Source organism: Macrobrachium rosenbergii, chromosome 24, assembly GCF_040412425.1.
Source record: "Macrobrachium rosenbergii isolate ZJJX-2024 chromosome 24, ASM4041242v1, whole genome shotgun sequence".
Lineage (NCBI taxonomy): Eukaryota > Metazoa > Arthropoda > Malacostraca > Decapoda > Palaemonidae > Macrobrachium > Macrobrachium rosenbergii.
In genome coordinates this window covers 23,961,044-23,977,048 of record NC_089764.1, presented here as the reverse complement: position 1 = coordinate 23,977,048, position 16,005 = coordinate 23,961,044, and the positions used below count along the sequence as shown (strand labels likewise).

The window sequence follows — 16,005 nt, the reverse complement described above, 5'->3', positions numbered from 1 at the left end:
TTAGGCGCCAGCCAACCAATCGTATGATTAGTCAGGCTAATTGTAGCCCACACGCCCTCGGTGCTTTCAGAGATGTCTAGGCAGATTGGGATAACTCCCTGTAATCACTTTGTTTACAACTTATTGAGGTAAGATTTATTTTCAAAAGATTCTATGATCGTTTCATCTTTTTTTTTTTTACCTCCACCATTGAGGTTTGAGGAGGTCAAGTAGTAGGTTAGGTTTGTTTGTTGGTTTTCTGTTTGTGTGTTTGTCTGATTTATGGCAAGGAATAAGCAACAACTTATGAGAGTTTTGGAAAGATGGAAATTCGGCTTTTTGGAGAAAAGGAGCCTCTTGATGGATGGTCGCCAGATCAGCTTTGTTTATGTTTAAGTTTAGGCGTAAGGTTTGTTTGTTTGTTGAAAAGATACAATAGTAATGTTACCCAAGTTGTTCAAACCGGCATATCTCTCTCTCTCTCTCTCTCTCTCGAACCGGACGAAATGGACAGAGGAACAAAAAAAAAAAAAAAAAAAAAAAAACCGCGTTTCCTAAAATCAGTGCCTCTGTTGGCCTACGTGAGTGTTTATCGCTGTCAAAATGTATACCTCTCTCTCTCTCTCTCTCTCTCTCTATCTCTCATATATATATATATATATATATATATATATATATATATATATATATATATATATATATATATATATATATATATATATATATATATATATATATATATATATATATATATATATATATATATATATAATGTGTGTCTGTGTGTGTACATATCGTACCACCAAATCACTGCCTTCACCTAGCTCAGATTCGTTAAAATATTTTAAGCATAACAAACATGAATGATACAATTATATATAAACAGAAGGGATAACAAAAACAGAAAACAACGGGAAAGAGGTAATTTCAGTAACTAACGATAATGGCAAAGATTTGAAATACAATTCTTACCTTTGCTGGAATATTCTGCTTTTATAATAAGCACATCTCATCTCATTTTCTGATCACTCCTGCAAGGAAGAAGAATGTGGTTTAGAAACACAATATTAATGTAATTAATTTCTTTATGCTTCTGGATTGATCGATAAGAAGAATAATCATTAATAGCTTCAATAAATAAGTGTGCGTGTGTGTGTGTGTGTGTGTGTGCGTGCGTGCGTGTGTGTGTTTGGTAATACAAGAAAGCTGGAATTATGCATTTACTAAAACAAAGGAAACAAAAATAGTAGTGATAATATCTGCTACTTAGCTGACAGATGCAAAGAAGATTTAAACCAACAATATCGAAATTTGTACAGGAAAGAGTAAACAACACTAACAAAACAACAGTACGTGTACAATAAATCTACATACTATTGAAAAAAAAATATATATACCAGCCTGTTTGCGTAACGACGGAAGTTTAATAATATACTGACGGACACTGCCACAGATGGATTTAGTTTCTACATTTTCATAAAAGTCTGTTTGCCATTTGTGTCTCTCCGGTATGCAAATCATATGCAATAATGCACACTGTGGGGTCTTGTTGCTCAGAAATGAAACAACAAAGGAAAAACGAGACTGTCAGACAAGAAGAAGAAGAAGAAAAAAAAAAAGAAGACGAACAACGCAGGCTGAATTGTTCTCGTTTCTTTCCTCACTTCCTTTCTCGGCTTTTATAACTTCTCACTGCTGTTTTTCATTATCGTCTCTCTCTCTCTCTCTCTCTCTCTCTCTCTCTCTCTCTCTCTCTCTCTCTCTCTCTCTCTTTCTCACCTACAATGTATCTTCTTTGAAATCACTAGTAACAACTAACACTCCGCCATTGTATTTTTGCTCTTGATCCAATTTCCGCACACCCTTCCCCCTCTCTCTCTCTCATTCTTTAGTCCCGTATTTACTCCTACTGATTTTGTTTATCACACTATTCCTCCATACTTTTAACTTTCCTATTTCTACGTAAATCAATTTTCTTAAATTTTTCCTTTTCTCTTTCACTGATTTTCAAATTTCATCAGGCTCTCTCTCTCTCTCTCTCTCTCTCTCTCTCTCTCTCTCCCTGCAATGAGAAAGTTCATCTTTTCTTTCAATAATATTATCATTATATTTTCTCAGACAACTATGGTGAACTTTCTCATCCTCTCCATAACATATTTTATCATGCAAAACAATTTTTTGTCATCTCTCTCTCTCTCTCTCTCTCTCTCTCTCTCTCTCTCTCTCTCTCTCTCTCTCTCTCTCTGTTACCCAAACATTGCTCTCACTCTGTGGCTCTCTCTTATGGTAAAAATTCGGGGCATCTTCTCTCCCGCTCATCTTAAATTTTCCTAATCTCTTATTAATGAACATTCTTTGTAAGTGTAAGATGCAGCTTAATGAATGTGGAAGTTTTCTGAGCAAGATATTCATCAACGATCAGGCAGTTAAAGTTAGACTATCGTACGAAACAGTATGAACCCACCCTTTGTTAGGGTAAGTGGGTATATATATATATATGTGTGTGTGTGTGTATATATATATATATATGTATGTATGTATGTATGTATATATATACACATGCATGCATGCACACACTTATATATATATAATATATTTATGTATGTATGTATGTATGTATGTATGTATGTATGTATGTATGTATGTATGTATGTATGTATCGAAAGAGCTCGATTGCGCCATTCTTGTACACACAAGGGCACATTCTGTATTCACCTCATATCTTTGATAAAACTATTTTTGAAATTCACCACTAGTTTTCAACTGTGACATTCAACTGTGTCCAAAAGCGTCTGCATGTGTGTGTGTGTGTGCACCACTGTTACTCTCAAACAAATAAATAGGGAAAAAAATAACATCACAGAGAAAATGCGTATTGTGTAACTATATATATAAATACCGCCCCAAAAAATTTTTAAGTTTTGTTGGTTGTTGGGAACAAATCGAAGAGTAATAACGTACCTGGGAGAGTAAAAGCACCTCTGTGAAGTGTATTCCCTGTGTCCGTCGGACCAAGAGCATTTTACAGGGCTTGTACTTAAGTCTTGCGTTCCATTTACGGCAGAAGACGAGAGTGGAGGTGAAATGAAAATGAACAATCAACAACGAGAGCATGAGAGAAGTTGCATTTTGTTTGTGTCCGTTCGAAAATGATGGGAGTCTTGATTGATAGTAGGTTTTGACCAGGGATACTGAAGGTGAAATGGAGTAAACTGAACGCCAATAATTAAATGGGAACATTTAAAAACTGATAATATTCGAGATGAAAACTGAATAGGAAAATTTAAAAACTGATAATATTCGAAATGAAAATTAAATAGGAAAATTTAAAAATTTATAATATTGGAGATCAGAATCAAATAGTAAAATTTAAAAACTGCTAATATTCGAGATGAAAACTAAATAGGAAAATTTAAAAACTGACAATATTCGAGATGAACATTAAATATGAAGTTCTAAAAACTGATAATGTTCGCCATGAAAACTAAATAAATGTGAGAATTTAAAAACTGATAATATTCGAGATGAAACTTAAAAAGCAAAATCTAAAAACTGATAATATTCGAGATGAAAATTAAACAGGAAAATTTAAAAACTGACAATATTCGAGATGGGTTATTTGTTCCGCTCGAAAATGATGGAAGTCTTGACTGATGTTATGTTTTGACCGGAGATATTGAAGGTGAAATAAAACAAAGTGAACGCAGACAAATCAAAAAGGGAAATTTAAATCTGAAAATGTTTAATGTGGGTAAATTCTGAATAATCAGAGAGAAATGCAAAGCACCAATGACAGTAGCAATAGTAATCATATCAATAACTACAGTATCAATTATGGATTAGCAAAAACTATAGTTACTGTAGTAGTAATTATCATAGTAATAATGACGATGGTTGTGATAATGAGATTAATAACACCAAAGAGAAAAGCAGACATGATGATTTTCATAATAAGTATATATATTAGCCAGATTCTAAACTTATCACAGACATTCAGCTATTTACTACAATTTCCAGTCGCCATCATTTCCCTAAAAGTTACATCGCAGGTCCTACATTCTTCAGCTTTAGGACCAAAACAAAACAAAAACAAACTAAACAAAAAAAAAAAAAATCCCCACGCAGTGAAATCTAAAATGGGTTTGTCCCCAAAAGGCTTTTTGGGGGTAGGGTGGGGGTAAGGGGAAAGAGGGGTGAGTGGGACTGGGGGAGGGAAATGGGAAGGGGGAGGAGTAAGGGGGAGGGCATGGGATGGGGGAGGGGGTATGGCGTTAGCGGTGTTTCGATTTAACCCATTGAAATGATGGGGTCGACGGGGTTTGAATGCGGCCCATCGAATGGATGCGACATATTTTCGAGGCCGTCTTTACAAGGCTCCCTACAACCTTTTATTCGATTCTGATTAATAGCTGCGAGGGGCAGGAGGAGGAGGAGGAGGAGGAGGAGCAAAAGTTTCTCTCTCTCTCTCTCTCTCTCTCTCTCTCTCTCTCTCTCTCTCTCTCGGAGATGGTAGCTGATTGAATGGAATAATAGAATGGGTGGTGATGAAGAAGCAAAGGGTTCGAGGTTAAGAAAAGAGAAGGATAAGAAAAATGGTTTTGAATAGGGCAGGATTTCAAAACACGTCCATCTCCAATGAAATAAATGGGGAAGTCTACAACAACACAAGCTAAAATATAAAGGAAAGAAGAAAACAATTAACTTGAAAGCCTAATAAGTGAATAAAAACACAATTAACACGGAAGTGCTAATTTAAAATATCGGTTGAAATCGTAAATAATATTATACAATTTATATATAAATAACGAGAATGGCCATTTATTCATAAAGCGTTCCATTGAAGACATGACTGAAAATACAAGCACCGGATGAAACTACGTAACCTTATAAATCCTAGAAAACTAGACAAAACCATCTGAAGCATGATAACAGAAGCCTTCGAATATAATTCTGATATTCTTCAGGAAGTGGAAAATCCCAGTTGTCCCCACCCACTCCAAAAAAACGAAGATGAATGGGCCTTCCATCTGGTACACATCGTCAGTACCGTAATCTGTTACTTGTGATAAACATAAAAGAGAATAAATAAGTCATTACAGGAATACTGACTCCCTAATGCTCCCTTTAGTCCTAAAACTAACAAAAGGCATTCGGAGAGGGCAGCACGCACACACACACACACACACCTTAGCGTAGCATAAACTATTCATACAGACCAAGTTTACACAGCAGAAAAATAAAGATGTTCACTTCATTCTAACAAGACAAACATCGGCCGGATTATATTTACATGCCTACTTAAGTGAGTCTCCTTCCTTTTGCTTTAAATTACATATGATTACATAATTTGTCTACCTTGCATTTTTAATGTCCAAATCTCGAATGCACAAGGGAAGAAGGGTCCTCCCGGTTCTGGGAAATGTTTGATGCAACTGAGGAAGAAACTCTCAGGAGGGGAATGAATTTCATTCTCATTTAATTCTAACCGGCCGGTGTCTTAAGTGCAGCAAGTTTTGACATTTGAAGCAGCCATCAACATCAACACCGCGCCTCGATTCCAGCGACAGTGAAATTTTCCATGTTGCAGTCTTACTGTACAAGATAATAGAATTTATCATAGCCCCATTTTTTACGCTCGTCATAAGTAAATCACACAAAAACTATACGGAATATTATATTCCATAAACTACAGTACTGAATACATGCTTCTTCACCTTCCTAACTCGCCTCCAAATCCCTGTTTTACAGTAGAATTTCGAAGTATAGCTGACTGTACAGATGAATGCAATAAAGGGATAAGCACAGAGCTTTACTTTAATTCGAGCCTCAAAGAAGTCGCCTTGTTTGAGACATCATATTTCATTACCGTTTCCACGAAGCATTTACGAAGCAAACACCAACTTATATGGAAGAAAAAGGCCAATTTACTGAAGTCCTTTGATTCTACTAAAAACAAAACCAACGATGTATACGATCAGGAAATAACAACAGATTTTCATAACGAAGAGAACAAATCGGTCATGGTAGCCCAAGTTATATTCTGAGAGGAAAATGAACATGGTCTAACGCGCATGTGTCAACAAAATAAAGCAAGTGTACTGAAGACAGTTTCAAAGAATCAAGGGTAACGGACGCTAAGTAAAGAGTATTAAGGAGAAAGATAGTAAAATTACAAATGGCAGTGGCGACTTTAGTATTTATGTTAAAGAAAAACACGCACATCTCAATGGACTTTTAAAAGCTTTAAGAAAAAGCCTCTGTATAAAACCAAGTTCAAGTGAATAAATGAAAACCAGAGCTTTCAACCTTTGCTAAGGTCCTCTTCTGCTGTACAGCTGAAGAGGACCGTATAGTGAAGGTCGAAAGCTCTGGTTTTTATTTATCCGCTTAAACTTGGTTTCATACAGTGGCTTTTTCTTGTCCGTTTAAGACTAACACGAAGAATGTGTTTTTATACCTGGATTTTTAAAAATTTCCGATTACTTTGGACCAGCGGTTCTTAACCTTTATCAGTGCCCGTACCCCTTGATATCTCAGAAAATTGTCTCGTACCCCCATCCAATATAAAAACAATTCAAACATATGAAAGGCATCAGTGATACCAACCTTGCTGAGAAATTATTAGATGTATTCAATTACTGAACAACGGTACTTTTTTTTTTAATTTCAAATGAAAACTGTCAATTAGTAGGGTACAATGAATGCACATTATAACAGTAATCATGTTTACAGAGTTAACTTTAAAAAAGTAACTGATACAATTATAGTAAGAGAAAAATTAAGAAAATAAACGTTTTACTTTCTCATGGTAAATATACAGTACCATTGCACTGGCTATCATGTCTCGTACCCCCAAGTTTAAGGTTTTATACCCCTTGGGGGTACAGGTACCCCAAGTTAAGAACCACTGACCGAAAAATATGAGACGGTTTTGTTTGTATAAGTTGCTAGCTCATTAGCACTGGTTTGAACATCTTGTACATTATGTCAGGTCAGGTTCAGGGGACAGGCGGAAAATGGATTAAAGGATTCAGGTAATTAACTGGTAATTAACTGTAGAGGGAAAATAAAAACATTAATCAGACGTTAGGAAGGCATGTAGAGATATTCATTAGACAGATAAAGTATTAAACAGAATATCGAGTACTTTCGAGAAATGACATTTAAAGCTGTCATTTAATGTCAGCTTATTCAGCTGATATTAACTTATTGCAAACTCTCTGTGGGAGGAATATTTTCATTAGTTTGGTTTAATTTTTTCAAAGGTATTATCACTGAAACCATGGCGCTAAGTTATGAACTATACAAAAAATAAAAATAAACGTTGAGGTATTTACAGTTAATACTTTAAAATGCTTCAGTCGCATGAAAATAAACACATACGCACACATATAAATATAAAATATATATATATATATATATATATATATATATATATATATATATATATATATATATATATATATATATAGATTCATAGGTAGATAGACAGATAGACAACGAAGGAAATGAAATATGAATTAGACTATAAGACAATGAGTCAAAAGTTCACCTCCTCAGGGGCTTACCCAGTGGGCAGTGAAGAGTTGGACTGTACACGCTGATACGATACGTGTTTATATATATATATATATATATATATATATATATATATATATATATATATATATATATATATATATATATATATATATATATATATATACATATGTGTGTGTGCCTGTGTTGGTCGTCCGTACTTTAGTAAACTAGACAATCTATTTACATTTCAATGTCATACTGCAAACCGGATCCCATTTTAGAAAGAAGGAAACAGCTCATCATCCTGGATAATCGTTTCATAATATAACGTTTTCCTCTGAGTAACTGACGTGAGTGGCAAATGTTGACAACAGCAGCAAATCCACATCCTTACCACTCCACCCTAACCACCCCACCCCCGCCCAAAATAAAGAAAATAAGTAAATAAGTAAAAAAACCAGGGAAGCCATATACTACGCATAGGCCTTCTGGCCGCAGGAGTTGACTATGCGGGGATTTCCCGCGTCCATTTTGATTTTGTCTCTCGGGTAATTTGTATGCTCTTTCCTATTGGAAGAGGATGGAGGGAGAATGAAGAACAAGAGGATGGGAAGGGGGAGGAGAAGGGGAAACGAGGTAGGAAGAAAGGGAAGGGGGGATTCCTCAGATGCAGAATGTATATGGAAGGGAAGTCCCTTGTGGTATTACCTCCTGGTTACACAGACGTTGCGTGAAACAACAAGATCCAGGGACGTGGAGAGGAAAATGGAGCGGTGATACACAGCGAGATTCGTGGATACGTTACGTCAGATACGGTACTGGTATTTGGATACATTACGACGGATACCGTACTGGTACTTGGATACATTACGACGGATACCGTACTGGTACTTGGATACGTTACGACGGATACCGTACTGGTATTTGGATACATTACGACAGACACGGTATTGGTAATTGGATACATTACGACAGATACGGTACTGGTACTTGGATACATTACAACAGATGCGGTACTGGTATTTGGATACATTACGACAGATACGGTACTGGTACTTGGATACATTACAACAGATGCGGTACTGGTATGTGGATACATTACGACAGATACGGTATTGGTAACTGGATACATTACGACAGATACGGTATTGGTAATTGGATACATTACGACAGATACGGTATTGGTACTTGGATACATTACGACAGATACGGTATTGGTAACTGGATACATTACGACGGATACGGTACTTGTACTTGGATACATTACAACAGATACGGTACTGGTATTTGGATACATTACGACGGATACGGTACTTGTACTTGGATACATTACACCAGATACGGTACTGGTACTTGTATACATTACAACAAATAAAATATGACACACAACAGCTGTCTAACCAAAGTTATTAATAGCCAAAGAAGGATTAAAAAAAAAAAGGCAGAGTAAACGCACAAAAACAAATAGTTTTTTCTTAACAATCAGCGCAGTTGGCCGGCTCTTCATCAGAGTACAATTGGTTACATGACAAAATCCATATTCATAAAGTTCTAAATTTAAAAATATTAGGGGCTGAAAAGATTATTATAACATCCAAAAAGCAAGCCACCATGAGCATGTTATTATCTCCTGTTATGAGAATAATAAACATTGTCGATTAACTCTAATACAAACCAGCATCAGTTTATTTCATTTGTAAACAGAGCGTGAGATTAAGGTTAATTTACGATTCTTACTTTCTAAAAATATTTTGTTTTACTGAGGAATGCTTTGGATAGCTGAAATATATTTCTTTATAGAATGGTTTGCCTTGCAACGAATTGAGAATATTGTCCACAAAATTAAATTGACAAACTTATATTTAAATGATATCTTGGAGTTGTTGGCATACCCTGGCAATCCACATTAAATAGTATTTCTATATATTTTTCATATTACCTAAAAAAAATTTTAAGATGCAAATTCAACAAACAGATCACCAAACAAACATAAAATGTTTGTGAAGTTGAAGAGAGATTGAATAACATACACGAAGACAGAATACATATACGTTATTGATACAACAAGATCAAATTAAAGAAAACATTGTGATGTAATTTGACCATACAGATAACCAAAAAATATTAATAAAATACATGCTATGTTGCATGTGTATAGTTACTTTTGATAAATATTTAAATCAAATATATTAATAGTTGAACACAATACAAAATCAGCGAGAGAAACTCTAAAATAAATAATAAATACCATGAGACATATGAAACAAAATATTTATTCCAAAAGGAAACAATTCTCAGTACAGTATTCCAGATATTCCAGACCGAAATTCCTAATCCCCCTTCAGGTTCAGCTTTGGTGTTTAGCTTTTGTTCGCAAGTATTAAAGTTTTCGAAACAATTAATATTATTCCACATGAAATATTTCCAACACATTTAATCCAGCGTTATATATTTCTGTTTTACTGCTAAATTTTGTTCATTTTCTTAATTTAGTAAGTGTTATTTAATGTCTGTCAATTGGTTAAATCGTGAATTCAGTAATACACGAGAACAGCTGATCTCTCTCTCTCTCACTTTATAATATATATATATATATATATATATATATATATATATATATATATATACACACATGAATGTGTATTTACATTTATATATGCACATTATATACAGTATGTGTGTGTGTATATATATACATATATATATATATATATATATATATATATATATATATATATATATATATATATATAATATATATATATATATATATATATATATACGCACACAAACACACACACATATTATATATATATATATATATATATATATATATATATATATATATATATATATATATATATATATATATATATATATCTGAGGGCAACCAAGAGCCAAGCAGGAAGAATGGGGATAGAAATAAGGAATTTGTGTGTGTGTGTGAGTATCTGTAGGTGCAAGTGCATTTAAATTTTTGTTTCATTTCTGTAACTAAACAGCTTGAAATGTGTACAAGGGACCATATACCCAAATTAACAAGGGAGAAAGCAAGATTCTGCAATCTGCTAGCATCAGTTAAACCAACATGGATTTTTCAGGTGGGCAATGAAGCTAGACATACTGGTTAATATCATCCGCAGAACTGTTCTAAAACAAGTCATTCGTCGACCCTGCCCACCAAACAGCCATAATTAAGCCCATATGCAAGGCAATTAGGGGAAAAATCTGTCGGCAGTCTTGGTATTCTTTCAGCACATTATGAACAAGCTAATTATCGTATACAGTCCCCCAAGTATAGTTATTAACATCGTGCGTCTCTTGTTAATTAATATCTTGCTCACCTGCCCTATTCCACAGTTGCCAGCGCCCAAGGCGGAATTAGTAACGAAAACATGTGGCTATATCTGCATGCACAGATGTTAATAAGCGAGTCTGATTATTTGTTACCTTTCATTAACAACATTAATATTAGGTTTCGGTGTCCAGTTTTACTGCACTTATTGGTGTTATGACTTTTACAACTAAATTTATAAATATTGTATATTTGTTGTTCACGATTCTGATCAACGGCCTTTTTGTCTTTCCTTTCTGAATGCGGGGACTTCTAGTTTCAAGAATTATGCAGAAACAAAAATTCCTTTAATTCCTGAGAATCATGCCACCTAGGGGCTCTAATCAAGAACAGGGGAGCGTTACACTTCCTTCATCGTTTTACAGTCAAGTATTCTCGACTGTTTCGTGACTGAGCCAACTATCTACATATATTGTCATAATATCTGCCTGTCAAATTCTCCTTCTACCATAGTATTTATCAACACGTTCTCTCTTCACAGGAAGTTGGGGAATCTTTATGCTTCTTTACCAAATAACTCTGATCGAAGATCCATAAGTCGTTTATCCCTTCAAAGTTTGACCTTTCCCACACCTTACATCCATCCCCATATCCCTATATTCTATACTCATAGGGATAACAAGGGTCTCATCTTCTAAGAGTCACGAAATGTCATCTGTACTGATAACATCACAGCACGATTCCTGAGGCATTTGTGGATGAAGTGGTTCTGGATGGTGCCTAGTCTGACTTAATTGCAGAGTAGTCTCCTTATCCTTGCTAGAAATATGCTTTGATTTTACTCATCTGTAAGTCCAGGGACGTATATAATTTTTCTGAAAACAGTCCCATTGCTTCAACTTTAACTACTGCGAAATGCATAGAAATTTAATTTAGGTACCATTTCAGCTTTCAGGGGGAAGAAACAGAAGAAACACTCTTCTGGCAGAGAAAAAATATAGCTTGATAAAGTCAAGACCCCCGTAACATTTTCTTTTCATTTTTACTAATTTTGATTTATTATCTCTGCAGGTCTTCAGAGAATCTTTTGTCGTTACTCTTGATATATCTACGGCCTTTGATAGTGTCTATCACACGAATCTGCCAACGAAAATGTTTGCTGATGTTTTTGCCAATGATTCAAAGATCCACATATCTTTTTATCAGTTCCCAACCATCATCTGTCATTGGCATTCTTCCTGGTCTCCCATCTTGAGAGAGAATATCTGAAAGGGGGTCCCATAATTTAGCGAAATTTACTGCCTGGAAGAAGGAGTTGGTGGTATCTATTTCTTTTGGGTACCTTCTTTCCAGTCTTATATATATTTTTCAAGAAGTTTACTCTCTTTCCTCAACATTGAGGATGTTTGGATTACTGTAGATTTGTTCTTTATTATATATAATTGCTTAACTATAAACAATTGTGTTATTTTCAAGGCGTAAGCCCTTTTTTTCTATCTAAGTAATTCTTTGATGTACTCATGACTTTGTCATGTCATCAAAATCATACCTTTGAGTTAGTTATAGCGAACTGATGCATCGTCGTATTTTTTTTAACAGGTATCATTTAGCAACTTTTTATATGAGCTTAAGGGGTGTACAACAAATACGTTTTCATATAAAGCAAGAATATATGCTAAACGTCAAACGTCACATGTAAGAATTTCTACACAGAAACTAGCCGTGACGTAAATAAAAAAACGATAAAAGAAACGCGTCGGGGTAGGGGTTGGGAGTTTGGGGGTTATGTGGTGGTGGGGGGGGTGGGGGTGGCAAGTACACCACTGGACGAGTGGGTGGATTTAGACAAAGAAAACCCAGAGATGACGAAATGAGAGACGAGGGGAGACAAGATACACACGACACTGAGGGGAAAATGGAGGATTGGGGGGAGGGGAGAGGGAGAGAGGAAGAGAGAGAGAGTGGATAGAGGCCGGGAAGAAGAGAATCGGAAATTGCTTTTTGATGGGGGAATAGCAAGGGGAGTCTGTGCGAAGGAAAAAAAAAAAGTGGTGGGAGGAAAATATGGAAACTGGGAGGAAATAGAGAGAGAAAAACAAGAAATAAAGAAGTGGGAGAAAGGAGGGTTCAAAAGGAATAAGGAGAAACGAAACAGGAAAGACAGAAATAACAAAAATTGTGAAAAGCCAAAGGAGAGGAATAGATCGTATAAAAAACAAGAATAATGTAGAAAATAGAATGAAGAACTTATATGAGTTGATATAGAGAAAAACAAGGAATAAAGTGGAAGGAAGGAAGGCTGAAAATGAGGCGCAGGAATAAACGAAGCAGGGAAGACGGAAATAGAGGAATAATAAGGATATGAGAAGCCGAATGAGAAGAATAAATTCTAAGAAAACACGAATATAGAAAAAAGAATGAAGAACAAATACGAAAACGAGAAAAAAAAACATGAGACCACGGGATTAAGAAGAGAGAGAAAAGGGCGAAGGAGGGAGTAGGGAGAAAGGAAGATAAATCAGAGAAGAGGGATAAAAAGGAGGGTGGTGGAGGTGACCAAAGAGGAAAAGAAATGGCTGGCGGGACTTCGAAGACCAGAATGAGAGAGGTGAAGGTGAAAATATGGCAGATGAGAAAGTCGAAGGCGGAAAAGAGTAGGTGTTGAAAGCAGTATGGGTGAACAGCGCTGAATAGAGAGAGAGAGAGAGAGAGAGAGAGAGAGAGAGAGAGAGAGAGAGAGAGAGAGAGAGAGAGGGTGGGGGATGAGAGAAAGAGAGAGAGACACACAAACACAACACACATGAACATAAGTTTTGGAATTTTGGAGAGAGATTGCAGACATGGCAAAAACTAATAGAATGACAACCACGATTGAGAGAGACAGACACAGAGAGAGAGAGAGAGAGAGAGAGAGAGAGAGAGAGAGAGAGAGAGAGAGAGAGAGAGAATGTATGCTACATCTAAAAACAATCAAATGAACAAATGTTATAGAAAGAGATATTAGACGAGATGGAGCCCGCGGAATATCAAACCATGAGAGAGAGAGAGAGAGAGAGAGAGAGAGAGAGAGAGAGAGAGAGAGAGAGAGAGAGAGAGAGAGAGAGAGAGAGAGAGAGAGGGTTAGGGGGAAGCTAAGTCTAGGCGAAATGAAAAGCAATGCAAAAATGGAAAAACATAGCCCAGATCAAAACGTCATAGACATGCATTAACTCATCTGCATATGGGACATCCGTAATTTCCCTACAAACAGACAAATAAACATTCACTCACTCACACAGACATACACACGCAACTGCATTACGATTCTTTATAGAAAAGCTTGCTTTGCTTTCATTTAACATTTTCTTTTCCTTGACTGTGGGTTGCATCTATTTTCATCTTACGTGTATCCATTAAAGTTATACCAATGCACTTCTGTTTCTATCCTTACAGCATTTCCATTGACTACTCTGTCTTCCTGAATTCCATTTGCCCTCATTGTTTTAGCGTTGGTAACATTCACTTTCATACCTTCTTCGTTACAGCCAATCTCCTGCATGTACGGTGACAGTAGCTATTTCCCGACCCCATTAATTGTATCAGCCAGAAACACGAACGTCATGTATTTGGCCAAATATAATTATTTTCATGTAGATGAAAACACTATCTGTTATAATTACTATAACTTCCGGCTCGATATGCCATCTTCAACCATCAGACATTTCAATTTGCATTAAAAATTTCTCTTATCCCAAGGAACTGAACCTCTCCTTCCATGGCTTCCTTCAAGACGCCATCCATTTAAATATTAAAGAGTCTTTTAGTTATAACAAAGCCTTGATAATGTTGACTCCCAGGAAGTGGAATCACATCTGTTTCACGTGAGGTAAAAGAACTGCTCATGAATAAAGATTATGTTTTAATATTAAATCTATTTGATGTTTTTTACCAACTGTATTACTTAGAAATCGATTGTCATTCATCTACGAAAAGTTCTAGTTATAAAACAAAATTGTCAGTCAATAGTAGTTAATAAGACTTCATATTTAGATAGCGTACTAGAATATGTGAGGGCATGTTTCCATTAAGTTTTATTTACTGTACATTTGGTTGTCAAAAAATTTTTTACATCGTGTTCGGAAGAAGTGAATTAAGATATTTAATTCCCATGGTATAATAAAATTCATATACTATATATATATATATATATATATATATATATATATATATATATATATATATATATATATATATATATATATATATATATTTATATACATATACATATATATATATATTTTATATACATATACATATATATATATTTATATATATATATATATATATATATATATATATATATATATATATATATATATATATATATATATATATATATATATATGGGGATGACGGTGAGTCTGCGTACATACAAAAGTATTGCGTTAAATAGTTAAAAAGAATCAATACGTAACATAAATCCGTTTGAACACAAATTAAATTCAACAAAAAATGACATGGCTGAATTCATGGGAAGATGTATCCATCCCCGAGGGTACTCCCAAAAAATAATAAAGCCACAAAATTAAAACCAGAAATTGAAAAAAAAAAACACGCGCCATGACGTCATCCGACAGCCATGATGGATAGCCCAAATTATACGACTGATAGATGAGTTATGTGGCTGGGTACGCGCTCTATTGTTATGTATTAATAGAGACTGGTCAGGAGAAAATATAACAATAAATATTTATATGCCGATGTTTCCTTTTCACTTGAACTCTATACGGCTCACGGAAAATGAAGTGACTGTTTTTTGTTTTTTTTTTTTTTTTTCTACCTGCAAAGGCTCTGGATGACGAGAAGATCTATATCAATTATTGAGTAATTTCTCATTAAGGGGTCAGAGAATATTTATTATTTTTATTACCATTAAATTACGTTAATTGATTTCTTCAAATTTACCTTATACCCTCAGGCCCACTGAGGTGTAAATCAAGTTATACAGGATGGCTTAGTGATTAGATGATAATAATGTTTAAAGCTATCACTATAAAGACAGTAAAAGCGCTGTAGGCCTTTTTCTGTACTGAATACTCATATTCAATCTTTCCTTAAAAAAATCCCTCCGTGAAGATGAAAACAACAAGGTTATATAAATGATATATATATTATATATAAAATGAAGAATTTGTGATAATAGGCAATGCATAAGTGGACAAATAAATAAC

General features: G+C 34.9%; 1 protein-coding gene across 2 annotated transcripts in view; it reads right to left on the bottom strand.

The window, feature by feature from the left end:
• Positions 1-16,005, bottom strand: part of LOC136851936 (tyrosine-protein kinase Dnt-like) — a 500,118-nt gene that overhangs the window by 349,091 nt on the left and 135,022 nt on the right. For both annotated transcript variants that reach the window (XM_067126298.1, XM_067126297.1), the window contains exon 3: positions 952-1,010. The gene's annotated coding sequence lies outside the window, so the exon portion shown is untranslated. The remainder of the gene's footprint in view (positions 1-951; positions 1,011-16,005) is intronic.